Source organism: Manacus candei, unplaced genomic scaffold (assembly GCF_025592945.1).
Source record: "Manacus candei isolate 608988 ecotype Guabito, Panama unplaced genomic scaffold, ASM2559294v1 h1tg000003l, whole genome shotgun sequence".
NCBI classification, from domain to species: Eukaryota; Metazoa; Chordata; class Aves; order Passeriformes; family Pipridae; genus Manacus; species Manacus candei.
The window spans coordinates 7,541,931-7,556,716 of record NW_026138051.1 but is presented as its reverse complement, the minus strand read 5'-3'; the positions used below and the strand labels follow the sequence as shown (position 1 = coordinate 7,556,716).

Here is a 14,786-nt window from a genome sequence, read left to right as displayed (position 1 = left end):
CCTGAGGATTTTTATTTACAGACACAGACAGAAAATCATATGGTAAAGATGAGAGGTGGATCAACTATCAAGAAGTTTAACAATATCTTGGAGGGCTCCTTCCAGGGAGCCCTATTAATGCCCTTCCCTGCTGAGATTCCACTGATAGTTATTTTATATAATGAGACTTTTAAGATTATAGAACCATAGAATCATAGAATATCCTAAGTTGAAAGGGACTAGGATCATCAAAGTCCAACTCCTGGCCCTGTACAGGACAGGCTCAAGAATCACACCATGTTTCTGAGAGCATTGTCCAAAGAATAGAAAAGAGCCAGGAACAGAAAAGAAATTGTGATGCTTCTGAACTAGGACTTTTCTCAAGCTTTTGAAAACAGGTGGGGATAGAGCATGCTTGAGATTAGGGAGAGGAGGGAGAGCACCTTCCTCAAATAACTGAGGAGGTATCAGCATGGCACAACTTATTTCTGTTAACAGAAACACTCTGACACAATAATCAGTTACAGTGACTGTTGAAGGATATTAACTCTTGTCCATTATAATCATAAGACATTTCAGGAAATGCCAGACTGTTGGTTTTACCAAGATCCTACTATTGTACATTCAAAGGAAATGTTGCACCCTATTTAGATGACAAGGCCTCTCTATTTTCCATTATTTCAGTAGTAGAATACAGTATGTCATGAAGAAATATGACAATCCCATTACTTAACAATATATTAGCAAATTTTCTTATATTTCACACTTAACCCCAGCTCCCCAAACATATCTTTACACTTAATACTGGTTTGAAACAGCAGCTGCTCTTAATATTCCCCTTTCTTCACAGCCCTAGTAGTTTTAGATAATAAATCCCTCATTGATATATTTAATCATCTTTACTCCCAGATCCAGCAGATATCTGCATAAAGGTAAAACCTAGTTTTTAGTCCTATGTTCAGTGCTAAATATTTATTTAATATTATAATTACGCTATTTAGCATATACACTAGGCGCATGCATTAATTATTTGAGCAAAATCAGGAATATATCATATTTTGTCCAATTAAGGAAAACTGGCCTTATATTTAAGAGCCTTCAGGATCTCTAGTGAAACAAAAACCTGCTAAACCAAAAAATGCCAATCAGCTATAAGATTGCAAATACAGACTTCAAAGAAAAACAATTGAATTGTAATCCTTAAACATCACTTTCAATATACTGCCAAACACTAGGCTAATTATCAAAGTTATTATGCACCCCACACCTTCCAGAGCTACAAAAATAATTGAATTTTCCTGTGGAAATATCGGCTCCAAAGAATATCATCACTAGATCTTGAAAAAGAAAATTAATTATTTAAATGCATAACACCAACATGCTCAGACAGACAACAAAAGAGTTTAGCGAAAAACACATTATAGCATTTCCATGTTTCATTTTTAAAGCTACTATATTTAATGAGAAAAATCCATTGCAAGATATTGGCTGTGAATCAGTGTCACAAATTAATGGCTGTTTAATGGGCCTGAAGGAGGAAACAGAAGTGTAACAACAGTTTAAGCAGCAGCAAGTCTCCTTGAAACATTTCCTAAATATGTGAGTTCACTGTGAGGAAGAAACTCTTACACAATACAGTTCACTTGCAACCTGAAGTGATCCTGATGATTAAAGCCAATTAAAATAAAATTAGATGGATAATCCCTTTCAGATACAAGACATTAATCTTTGAAAAAGCCAAATATTTAGATTAATAATTTCCTGTATCAATGTTACAGACTATATTAGGTTGAAGGAGGAGAAGAAGAGATTCGACAAACTTCCATTTCCATTAAGTTTTCCTTGTTTTGGGAGAGATACAAACACAAACCTTTTTCCTAACTCAGGTGTTGTTTGCCTCTATAAATCTGCTGGATTAATATGGTGTTACGTTTCCTATCCCTCGTTTTTGTTTGCAGGCTTTAGGGGTTTTTATGTTTGTTTTCCTGTTAATGGTTTGCAATGATTGATGTGAGGCTATTTGAAATAATGAATTACACTGCAAGAAAAGTTAAACTATTCATAATATAACTGGGGCTAATCCTGGATAATTAACCTGTATCTTCAAAAGGTGCACAGATACCTCAATTCTATTTTGGAGAAATCAGAACAAAGCATGTTTAGAAGTTATATAATTTCCTGAGTCTGAAAGATTTCATTGACTCCTGATGGTATTTAAAAACATCATCATTTATTTGTTGAACAACTTGAAAATGGTTTAATAAATAGTGCAGACTAACAAGCTTAAGATCTATTATATCCTCCAAAATGAATCCCTTGGGTATTAGAACAATACTTTAGGAGCAGGGAAAAAAATCCCCAACTTTTTAATATTCAACTTCCACCACCTTAAAGAATAAAACCTTTACACAAACATTCAGATCAATAGAGACTGTGGACATTTCCATCTCTCAGAGGAGATGGAATAGCTCAGTAGAAACATGTTCTGAAGGCTCAAAGCTTCAAGGGAGAATTGCTTTTCTAAAGGCTATTTGGTAGCTTAAGTGTGTATCTCCCATGAATTTGGTATTCCCTCTGAGCTCCCATGTGGACAATCCTAGTGCCTAAAAGGAAAGTCTTTATAAGAGATAACTAATCAGCTTCAGATATTTTCACATAGCAAATTAATGTGGGTAGTTAACACACCATAAATTCCATGTTGCTTATTAACCCTGATTATAGATAAATCCTAATTAAAAGCTACCACTGTAGTTATTTCATACTATGAAGTGGCTGGCATACTGAAATGAGTGCAAAAATTACAGTTGATTCACATTTGTTATCTCCAAGATATTCAGACCATATTTATTCAGTTTGTACTAAAAGGACTTTTATTTTCAAAGTTGTCAGAGCTACCAATTCAAGCAAAAACATGAAAGTTAATCTCACCACTTTATTACTTGTTTACACTTGTCCAACAGGAAAGTAGAATTGCTTCTTTAACTGTAACATTTATTAGCAAAAGTACCCAAAGAGAACCCAGCTCAAATGCACACAGATCTGTTGTGCCTGCTGTGGGACTGTCACAAATAAAAGCTGGTAGCTACTTGTTTCTTACTGAAATGCACACTTAGAACTTTACTACACAGAAGCAGCAGTAAAAATTTGCCAGTTTTAAGTGCAATTTTTCACCTAAAATGAAGTTAGCAACAGAAAATGAATAGAAACATTTTATTTCTCTCCACACACATAAATAGCATCAAAATAAATCCACCAAAACCAGAATTATTTCTCTTTAGTATATTGATGCTAAGGTTATTTTGTTATAACCAAACTTTTCCTGTCTTAAATTATTTTGCAGTCAACAACTTAAATGTTGACAAGATGACAAAATCTTTTACCCTACTGATACTGCAGCAAGAAGAGACCAAAAAAAAAGACCAAAAAAATTCTTCTTCCTGTGTCATACACAGTAAGGAATTCAGCAATGTAACTAAAATCCTTTTATATAGAACTAGCACTAAAAATTACTATATTACTAGCAGGCAGAAAACAGGTGTAGTCCCTAGTTAGGAGGTTCACATGTTATAGTTTTTCAGATTTTTTCCAGTAGATGGCAGGTGAAAGTTTTTGTTTCTCTATAGAAATATGTTATAGTAAGTTATACTATTGCTGCACTCCAGCAGGTCATTGTAAGGTTTTGGCTTCTAGATTAGGGGTAACTTGAATCTCAAAGCTTAAAATGTATTAACTGAAAGCTTAAATATGCTGAACCATTCAGATTACATTGCCTTAGAAAAATAAGATGAGAAGGAAAACACACATAGACCAGGAAGGGATGAATTTCTGTTACAGAACAACTTTAAACACAGGCAAGAAAGACAAGCTGTAATTTCCTCCATTTTATTTACTCACCTGTAGAATCAAATCCACTCCCTCAAGATAGTTCTTTCTAATTGATCTACATTTCTAATGCATTTCTTAACCTTAGAAGCAAAGCCATCACAAGAAAGTGCCCCAAAAATATCTCTCACTCCTAGTTTAAATGGAATTAGAAATTCAATAAAACAAGCCAGAAAACTAATTTTTTCACAAAACCTAAATTCCAGCACCTCAAATCTGCAAAAAGCAGTTTTCTCTGTCCACATGAAACATCAATCACTGAAGATAGAAAGGGTTTAACTTCGCTTTCAGAACAGAAACCTTCTGGCTGGGGTGGGACCAAAGAGCACAAACAGTTCTGAGAGCACCTCAACAGCAGTGGTTTAGTTTTGGACCCCCCCCTCCCCCCATTGCCCCCACTCACCGAGCTGCTGTTATCCCAAGGAGCAGACTCAGGGCATGAGAGCTGGACCTGCCCCAGCCACCAAGGGTCACTTGGCTGACACAGCCACAGGAATCCCAATTCCCGGAGCACTGGCAGGGTGGATGGTGGATGTTGGTTTACTCGGAGCAACTGCTTCACCCAGCAGCTCTGCCTCACTTGTGCACAGCCCTGAGCAATTAACTTCTGGTGCCTGAGGTCAGACACAGGTGCTGGGGTTCAGCAATCATCACTAATTGTGCTGCTCCTGTTCAAGCAGCCTAAAAAAATAAAAGTAATATTATGTACTGAGCCTTCCCCAACGAAGGAATAAGTATTCATAACAAAAGCGTCAGCATTAAACTGAAGTAAAGAACATTTCCTGCTGCAGTGGGGCATCTAAATTATGATATCTTGGCCACTTTTACTGATTTTTTCTAATTTCCCTACAGCTGTTCAATATTTGGCCCTTATCTCCTCTAGTCTGCTACCTGAATATTTCAAAAACAGAACTTACAGGAAAATAAAGGACATAAAAAAAGAAAATTACCAGGCTGCTGAACCAAGCTTATCAAGCTGGATTTATTAGATTCTAGACAAAAAACCTATCTGGAAACTTAATGTTGATATTTATTAAAAGTAAATGTCTTTGCAAAATAGATTTAAGCTGTATCTAATATGTCTTAATTAGAGTAATCCACAGAGTATATTTTTATCCTGATGAGAATGTATGGAATTACATTCAGAAATCCCTGAGCAAGAGGATTTAAAAATACCTTTTGGGTTTTATGCTGTTTTATAATGTAAGGTATGTGTTTGATGGTTTTATACATGTTATTATGTTCTTAAATGCATTTCTTCTCCTAGAGCTCTGCCTTGAGCTTCATAAAAAGAGCAACATTGCCTTAAAGACAGTGTTTGACTGACTAGGCTTACCTAAACTATTAACATTTAAGGCCAGTTTATCTTTGAAATCATATTTTATCATGACATTGTATTTACATGATTTATATAAAGTGCTTTTACAAATACACTACAGGGTAAATGCATAACGAGATACTTAATAATTTCAAGACAGATAATAATGTTTAGACTTATAATTTTTTGAATTTTAAGGAAATATTGCAGACCCTCATTTGTTTCCTCTCAACAAAATCAACAGCACCTGAGACATTTATTTAAAGTTCTTCCTTTCAGCTGGAGCTTGGACTGAATTAATCTGACAGAGCTGCTGTACAATAGGCATCTTTTTCTATTATACAAGGCAACCATACCTGTTTCACCACTGCTCCTCTTTCAAAAAAATAATAAAATTCTATAGGTCAGAATTTGTGAAAAAAGAAAAAAAACCAACAAACAAACCCACACTAAAAGCATTACAAACAAACAAACCAACCCAAATGTAACCAACCAAAACAAAACAAGCACCTCAAATTATCTTTATTGAAAGGAATGCATGTTTACATGTACAGGTGGTGTTACAGTGAAGAATGTGCCTGTAACCAAGTACTCCATTTCTGATGTCAGCAGACAGCACGAGTGATGTCAAAGGACACATTTAAGCACAGACCAAATTAGGAAAGATTGACTGAACAACTCCATATCACCGATTAGTGATCTAGTCAAAATAAAACTTCTCTTGCACTGGAGTGCAGCTTTTGCACTCCAGCTGTCCAAAATGTCTCACTGTCCTTCCTCGCTAACACTGACTCAGAGAAACACGCAAAACTTTTATATCTTAAGTCTCTTCTGATGGATATTCAGTTAACCCTGAAGTTCCACATAGTACTTACTATCAGTACCTGTGCCTTGGACTCAGGGCATTTAATGGCCATAAGGTCAGGATGAAGCCTAGTGACAAGTTTGCTCCTCTTCCACTGTGGGATTTTCTTTAGGGTTAAACTTGTCTTCTCTGTGCAGGAGGCAAAGTACTCTCAGGGTGCTCCAGGACTGAGGAACTCAATCTCAGCCTGGGGAGACAAATCTCTTTATCTTTTGTTCCAAGAACAGAGCACATCCATTCATTCTGACTTTCATATCAAACATATAGACACAATGTTATCTAGAAACAAATAAACTCTACCGTAGTCATTGTATCTCTCTGAGAAAGAAAGACAAAACAAAGTCACTTTGCTTAATACACTCCTATCAGGTGCAGTGTTGAGCAGAGTGAAGGAAGAATGTATACACCACAATATAAACCATAAACATCATAATAGAACCCCTCATCCATATGCAATTTACTTGTGATGGAAAAATGTTTTTGAAGCATTACCAAATATGCTAAAACAAATTTACCTTTGATAACGCCTTCACTTCCCCTTCTGCACACGTGCACAGGCTATCCCACAAAATAGCGTGAACATTTGAGACACCTGTTTTGCAGGGTCTAAAGAGACCTATTCCATTATCCACCTCGCCAGATATTGCAAACAGCTGCCTATCTTGTTTTGTCAAGTAGCTGAAGAAATGGCTGAAAGGCTGGCAAAGGGATGCAGATCTTATGTGTCCCTAGTACTGTTTGATCCACCACTGATCAAACTATTTAAGTGAATCAGCTGTGCAGACTAAGAACCATCTTGCTTATCTTCTGAAGGAAGAAAGCATGTAAGCAGCCAGAAGAAGTGGGAGGTGAAGAGTAGTGCAGCTTTTCATTGCATCTTATGGAAAGCATTCATATATTTAGCACTCTGTTGATGCCTATCATAGAGAGCTTTCTCTGAAGCCTTGTTTCCCTCCTAAATCTAATCTAAATCAATGTTGTTCTATAATCAAAGAATAAAGAGTAAGCACAAAATTACTAAAAAGCAAAGGGGTGTTTTTCCTAGAACATCACAGTTGCATCCCTCAGTGGGCAAATGGGAAATTCTGTGCCTTTTGAATACAGGGACTAAACTGCTACTTTGATAGCTCTCATTCCCAAACTGGAATTACTAAGGAATCCATAACACTGAGTGTTAGTGTTCTGGTCACAGTGTTTGTCACAGTCCCTGCTGTCTGCATATAGGAAGAAAAAGTAAAATGTCATAAATAGAAGAATGATCCCACTTCTTTTTATGAAGACAAAAAATGGCAACAAAGTCCACCAATTGTTCTAATATCTCATTTCACACTCACAAAGTAACCTTAACCTAGGCTGATTGAGTCACATCAAAACAAGAAAAAAAGTTCTAATATCTCCCGTTTCAGTCTTTCAGTTCTACGGCTAAGTAATGAGCCACCTTGAAATGAGAACAGTTTGAATTTTATTCATTTATTTGTTATTTCATTGGCACTTCAAACAGAAACCTCATCCCTTCCACAAAGCGTTTACCATCTGAGCTAGGCAAGGCACTTCAAAAGCTGCCAAATTAGATGGTCCAATCTCAAAATGAAGAAAATATATCAATAACTGCACTTACTATAATCACACTTACTTCTGACTCTGGTGAAATAAAGCTGAAGGAGGAACTGGCAGAAAGGCATGACTGGTCTTTTGCCAGGCCACATTCCCTGCAAAGTCAAAAGTGAGAGAAAGCACTCAGGAAGATGGACTAATGCAATGAGATACGGGCAGCAAGGAGAAATGGGAGCTGAGAGGCAAGGAAGGCAGAATGTTGTAATTTTGAGATACAAACAAACAAATTGATTTCAAACCAAAAGGGAACAAACATCGACATCTGGAAATTTTGATTGGAATAGAACAGGTCCCTTGAACTGCTCTTTCCCTGCCTTCCACATGCAGCCCCATGTCTGTGGTTTCTGTGCAGCTGTGCAGTGCAGAGCTTCTCTCAGAGGGGCTGCAGGTCCTTCTGCTGCTCTTGGCCCCAGAATTTAGTAATAGCTCTGGCTCAGATGAACAGGAAGGCATGGATGCAAGCCCACAGGGGATCCCACACGTGGCTCTGTGTGTGTCTGGTACCTGCACCCCTGCTCAGTGGCTGTGACCTGGGGCTGTGGGATGCAGCTGGCTTTTTAAGAAGTGTGCCATAAATTAAAAAATTCTGGTTCAGATTTTTTGTTTAAGGGAAAGCCATATTCTGAATAAAGCAATCAGTCACAGAGGAAGATCTGGTAAGATTAGAGTTAAGGTGATAATGGAAATAGAATTAAAACCTGTAGTGTTACAATGATACTTAATTAAGTGTGGAAAGCAGGCCTGTTTGAATCAAAGAGAATATATTTTATTCAAGGGAAGGTTCTTAGGGAATTTTCAAAGGAATTGAAAGAAAACAGCTTTCTATTTCAGTTTTAAATAATGCAGCTTAGGAGATAGGCATTTTTTATCAAAAATAATAAAAATTTCCTTTTGATAAGAGAAGCATTTAGAAATTATTTCTGTAAACATGTCTCACTAAAGATTGAAGCCAAATCTGATGAAAATGTTTGCCAGGTCCAGCAACAGCCAGACTTCTTTTTATATTGATCAGATATGGAACTCAATGCCTTTAATCATTGTTCCAGAAATAAACTGCCAGAAAATAAACTACCTGCCCATTTTTCACTTATTATTAGCCAGCTTCGTACTTGTCTTAAAGAACTAACTACAGCAAGTACAACGGTTTGGTTGCAAAGAAAAAGTGTCAAGGAAGGCAAGAACATTTATTACTAGTTGCATGGTCTATGTGTTAAGTCACACAGACTAGAGACCAAGCATTTTGACCTATGTCACGGCTCTTTCAAACCCAAACCCAAACCCCAACCCAACTCATTCTGTGGAAGTGAGCACAAAGCAGCACACACTGTACCCTCCAAATGACACCGTGAGGAAGGTTCACCAACATGCTGAACAGATTCTAAGAACTGCACCCTAAAAATTCACTTTAAGTCAGAAATTCATACTAGCTGTGGCAAGAAAAACAAATATGTACTTGGGGGTAAAACACTGTCGAACAAGCTAAAGACACTAAAACTACTTTGTCATGTTTTTTTTTCCCTAAACTGTCTCAAGTAGAAGACTGTTGCTTGATTTCTGTACCTGTCTAATTACAGACATGTTCACCCCATATAAATTGAAAATATATTCTCATAATGATAATAATAAAGGCCAAGACAAAAACATGAAGTGGGAGAGACAAAATGTTTCCTCAGTGACACTGATGGCAGCAACATACTCTCCTGGACATGTAGTGTTCCCTGAAAAAGGTTACAGTGCCTTTTACCTGCCAGGGTAATACAAAACAATTACACTTGTAATAATCCACAAAAATAATCCCACTATATCTAGTTGATCACTAAAGTTAACTTCAGTGATCATTTAACTTTAGTTAACTTTTACAGGTCTGACAACTGTATTGTAAATCTTAAGGAACAGAATGGACAGACTTGACTGTTCCTCTTAAACAGTAAAATACAGTTCAGAAGAAGAAAACCAAAGCCAAAACACATGAAGTTTATTTTTTTAGGTTTTGGTACAAGCCTTTTGGTACAAGTTTTTGATCTAAAATCAGCAATTGGGTATCTTCTTTATGAATCATAACCAAATCCTAATGATCATGAATCAGAAGGAGGCACTACTTTGAAAGAATCTGCCTCATTTTGACCTGTTATATTTAAAAAATAATATCTGTACTCCTCTCTATACAAGCAAAACCAATATTCACTGAGTTCCACTAGGCTGAAACTTAACCTCATATGGACTGACACAAAATACATAACATTAAATTTTATTTGGGAATACAGAAAAGTACTAAGGAAAATTCATGAGTAATCAGAAAGCCAAAGAGATGACATTAAAAAGAATAAATGTGAAAAATCCCGTAGTTCATCTCATAACAATTGAATGCATTGGTAATCAGTGACTTTTGTTACAATGACAAAGGAAAATGAGAGCATCCTCCCAAACTAAAATCTTTATTCAGCCTGCAGACAACTCAGTTCTTACAAGATGTCTGAATCTGTGAATTTGATTTCAGTGCACTCTAGAAAAGCACACTGTACAAGCCATTATGGCTCACAATCCTGGCAAATTTAGTGCCCCTATGTCTATATTATTGAAAATTATTGCTGTGACGATATCAAAGAAGATCTTAAATACGTACATATCCTTTAAGACATTGGTATGAATAGCATCAACTAAAAATTATTCTTTGGGTTACTTAGAATTCTCTGTCTCCTCAAAGGGCACGTTCTTTTTCATTGATTAAAGGATCTCATTTGCACAGCCATTTCTTGAGGTTTTGTTCAGTTGTTTTAAACAATGAATCTTGAATTCTTCCCCTATTATGTTTCTGTTCCTCCAATACACAGCCTAGTAGAATTTAAAAACAATTGGAGAGATGTGAAGATTGCCCATGGTACACACAGATATCACTGGAATTTCAGCTGCATATACCAACTCCTAATTTGCTCTACAGTTTTCTGCATTAAAGATCATTGGGTAAGGCACCCAGAAATGGCTAGCTAGAAGATGAGCTCCTTATGACCTGCTTTTCATTTGGTCATGCCCCATCATACTGTATGTCACACGATGATATCACTGTGATTGTTTTAGAAAGGGTAAAATGTATATGAAAATGCATTTTCTTGCATTTCTCCCATTTGCTCAGAGCCTTTGTTATCATTCCTTGTTCAAGTTACGAGTGTGTAATTTAATATGAATGGAGCTGTACTTGGTCCATCACTCAGTTGTTGTACAGTAATTAGACCCCAAATGCACACAAATACTTTCCAGGCTGCCAGCTGGATAAAATGCTCATTGCTTCTTTTGTAGATATTTGGATTCTGATTTAACTCTTTTCTGCCTTAAAAATCAAAAGAGAGAACATATTGGCAGAGGAAGAGACCAAGTAATTCAATGTTATGTCAGCCACATGGTAACTCAAACTTATAATTATATATTTGAAATGGAAGAGTTAGTACATATCTGTCAGGCTCGGTAACAAAGGTGTGGGTTTGCTTCCTCAAGATTTCTCTCTCTCTCTCTCTTTTTCTTTTCCTTCTTCATCAGAATATTAATGCTCTTCATCATCATTCTTTGGAAGTGTGACACATATCACATTTCCCATCCTTCTGAGCATATGGTCTGGAACTATTGAATAGCTGCAATATGATGATTCCGGGCTGCTGAGCGCAACTGATTGGCACATTAAACTGCTGGGAGACTCTTATCTGGGGCAGACAGGATTCTTTCCAGTGCAGTCCTAAGGGGCCCTCAGTAATGAAAAATAGTAATTCTAAGTCTTTTCCACCTGTCTGTTACCAGGCATTTTAAAATGGAGTTTCAATAGTTTTTCATTCCCCATAACCCTTATTAAAGCAAATCAAGTGTAAGCCAGAAGAACCTGGAGAGTTTCACTAGAGACCCTGCAGTTATCAATTTAAGAATAGGTTTTTCAAAGCTTATTTAGCCTTGCTTCTAACACTGTAAAGCAACCTAATACAGAAAAGATGTTAATACAACTAAGTATCAAATTAACTAAATAAATGCAACAGAATGATGCCTGGTTAATAATTTTAAAAAATCTGCTATTTTAAAAGAGATTTTCCCCTTTATTAGTAACCAATAAAAAGTAAAGAAAAACAATTTCTTTTGCATATAAGCAAAGTTAAGGAAATCAAAATCCACTTGAAGCTATAAAATTTACCAGATCTCTAAAGAGATTCCTACACCTTCTTCAGCTTCCTCTTAGCTGAGATTATAGTGATGAGCACTCATTCTCTTGCCAGGAATAACAATGAATGAAGCATTTCTTCAGCTAAAGGGAAAAAAATCAGCTTCCAGACTTATGACTCTTAACAAAATAAGGGAAGGTTTTTCTGAGAACAGTGATTGCCTGAAGAATTACTGTAGGAATTGGATACTGGTATCATGATCTAAGGACAGAGCTTTTGTGGTTGACACAGTGGCAATTCAAATGGCTTACATGTATTGCCTTTTAGCTCAATAAGATAATGCTTCACTTCATCTATAAAACTAGAAAAACTGATTCTTTTCACCTCAGTGTAAGTTTTATTATGTTTAGATCCTCAAACAGTGGTTATTTTCTTCCCTTCTAGGAGATCATGTTAAATCCTGAACAGATATTAGGATGGACAGGACTTTGCAGCAGATACAACTTCAGCAGTAGTCCCCAAAATTAGATAAATGAATCATCATTAAGAAGTTTTGGAAATATTCTCAACTGCTTTAAATTTTTTATGCACACAATTTTCTTGCTTATGTTTTCAACTTTAGTAACATTTCTTGCACGAGATGACTCACAACACTATGCTCTAAACAATAGTTTCTGGAAGTTTATGAATTTACCACTCTCTGTCATGGTCTTGTAGCTTAGAAAATATGGATACAGAAAGGATTTTATTGCATAGGAGTCAGCCATTTATATCACACATAGTGCTGGAAATTAGAGTTCTTACTTTGGAGATTGTAAAAAGATTCCAGAGAAAATTCCATACTTGGGTCCTCTTCACAAGTATTGCTAAAATTTGCAACTACAGCCCATTTGCAGGGATTAACTTTTATCATTTTTATTATAAAAATTTCTCAAAGGAGAAGCAATCACTGTATTTTAAGGCTGCTAGAAAGAAATCACACTCAAACCCGCTTATTTTCAAATAAAGAGTAATATTTAAATGATGCCTGTCTTTATGTCTTGCATAAAAACTGTGTTAGCATTTGCATTCTTCATGGACTAACATTTTTTTTTACTTAATTTCCAATTTATATGTCTTAAAATCTTATTTTCCTCCAGCACCACTGTAGGGTGAGGTTCTGGCAATATTATTTGCGTTCAGCTTGGTAAAACTGAATTCTTTTCAACGGTGATATATTAAAGCAGTTGGATGTACTAACATTTGTACAACTCTCCTGCTGGATATTTGCAAAACCGCTTATTTTCATGTTTACCTATAAAAGATAAAATCACTTATTTGGAGAACTTCATGAGTGGCTTCTTGCAGTGTAATCTGCTGTGAGAGACAGAGTGGTGGATCTCAGAAGGACAATTTCCTGATGAGGAATATCTTACATACACAGTTGTACATGAGGAAACGCTTACCCATTTTTCATTTGTTCGTGTTCTTTTTCTATGCAGGCTTCTCTACAACCAAGGAATCAAGAATGAGTTAATAGCAGTGACCAGAAGTAAGAATGATAAGAATTTGAAGTGGACCAAAAGCAAGCTTTTAGGTACTGGACATACTCTGTACCTTTTTTGGCTCTTGGGGAAGAAACAACAGTTATGCAATTCTAGTAGACATGTTCTACTACTATTAGACATGTAGTTTTTCTGTAACTTGGTAGGAAGTCTTATTCAGCTGTCCATAAACTAAATGACGAGTTCACTCAATTTATAACATGCCTCACATGTTTAGCCAGCTCTTGTGTCCTACTCTTCATTTGGAGAAAATGGTAGCACAGCTCAGAGGGTACTTTAGAATTTCAAAATTTCAGAGTGATTTGTTTCTTCCACACAAGTGAAGATGTCACATCATCAGTATAATGCATTTTTTTTCAAATATAGTACAAATTAGGAGTGGCTGTGGTAATCCCAAGTGTTCATGACTTGGAATAGGTGTGATATACATTTAACTTTTCAAGCACTCTAAGATTAACACCTTCTCTCCTGACAAACTCTTGAGTGTTGCTGAATTGTATTTCAAAGTAAATGAAATATATATTTTACTAAAAAAGTTTTGCTGGCACATTTGTGAAATTAGCATTACTGATTTTATTGCATTTAATAAAACACTGCTACCAAAAATCACCAGTAAAACACTAAATATCTTTTCATCTTATGTGTTGAGAAATACACTTTCATGAAGTCATACATTATTGCTGTGGTTCAATTAACATCCTTAATGAATAATGTTTAATTAATTATAGGATATGTAGGGAGATACTTAGAGAAAAGGAGAGCATGATAAAAGAAAAAGTCCTCATCTTTTTAGGCTTCTTCCCACTCAGATATGTTCTCCTTTTCCCACCTTGACTAGATATCATGTTCCCTGAATGACTTTAGAAGTATTTTTCCTTGAGTCAAACAGTCTGTCATTAGCACAAAGTAATCCTTACTATAATGGTCTTTAATTGCCTTTAATTATTTTATATCTGAATTACCGTACACTGCAGGACATTCAAAGCCATAATAATAAAATATCTTATTACAGTGGCTTATTGAAGTACTACTGGGCTTAGACTTCTGGGAATCATTCTAAAGTCCAACAGTGATTGTAAATCATTCTGATCTCTACATGCATGTCAAGGGGGATATTGCATAAGAAACTGAACTTTAAAACATTAATTCCTACAAGAACCAAAGGCATTACATTCCTTCACCCATTGTACTTGCGTTAGGCTAAAGCTTCAAAAGCGAGGCAAACATCAACTACTGTACAAAATCAATGCTTTCTCTTCTCCTAAATATCCAGTATTGGTGACCCATAAAATCTCTGAAGCTAGACCAGAATGGCAAAAACTGGTCTAGTAATGCCTCCTGTACACATGCCATATCCTGAAATCACCACTTAAAATCCATGCTTTCAATTTGGAGAAGTCTTAGGGCAAGGTTATTTCTTGAAAGACAAAGATAAAAGGCAATCTATC

The 14,786-nt window shown here is 36.0% G+C and overlaps 1 protein-coding gene across 1 annotated transcript in view; it reads right to left on the bottom strand.

Moving 5' to 3' along the window:
- TENM1 (teneurin transmembrane protein 1) overlaps positions 1–4,370 on the bottom strand; it is a 548,864-nt gene extending 544,494 nt beyond the window's left edge. The window contains exon 1 of the mRNA XM_051792682.1: positions 4,265–4,370. The gene's annotated coding sequence lies outside the window, so the exon portion shown is untranslated. The remainder of the gene's footprint in view (positions 1–4,264) is intronic.
- Positions 4,371–14,786: the final 10,416 nt, after the last annotated feature.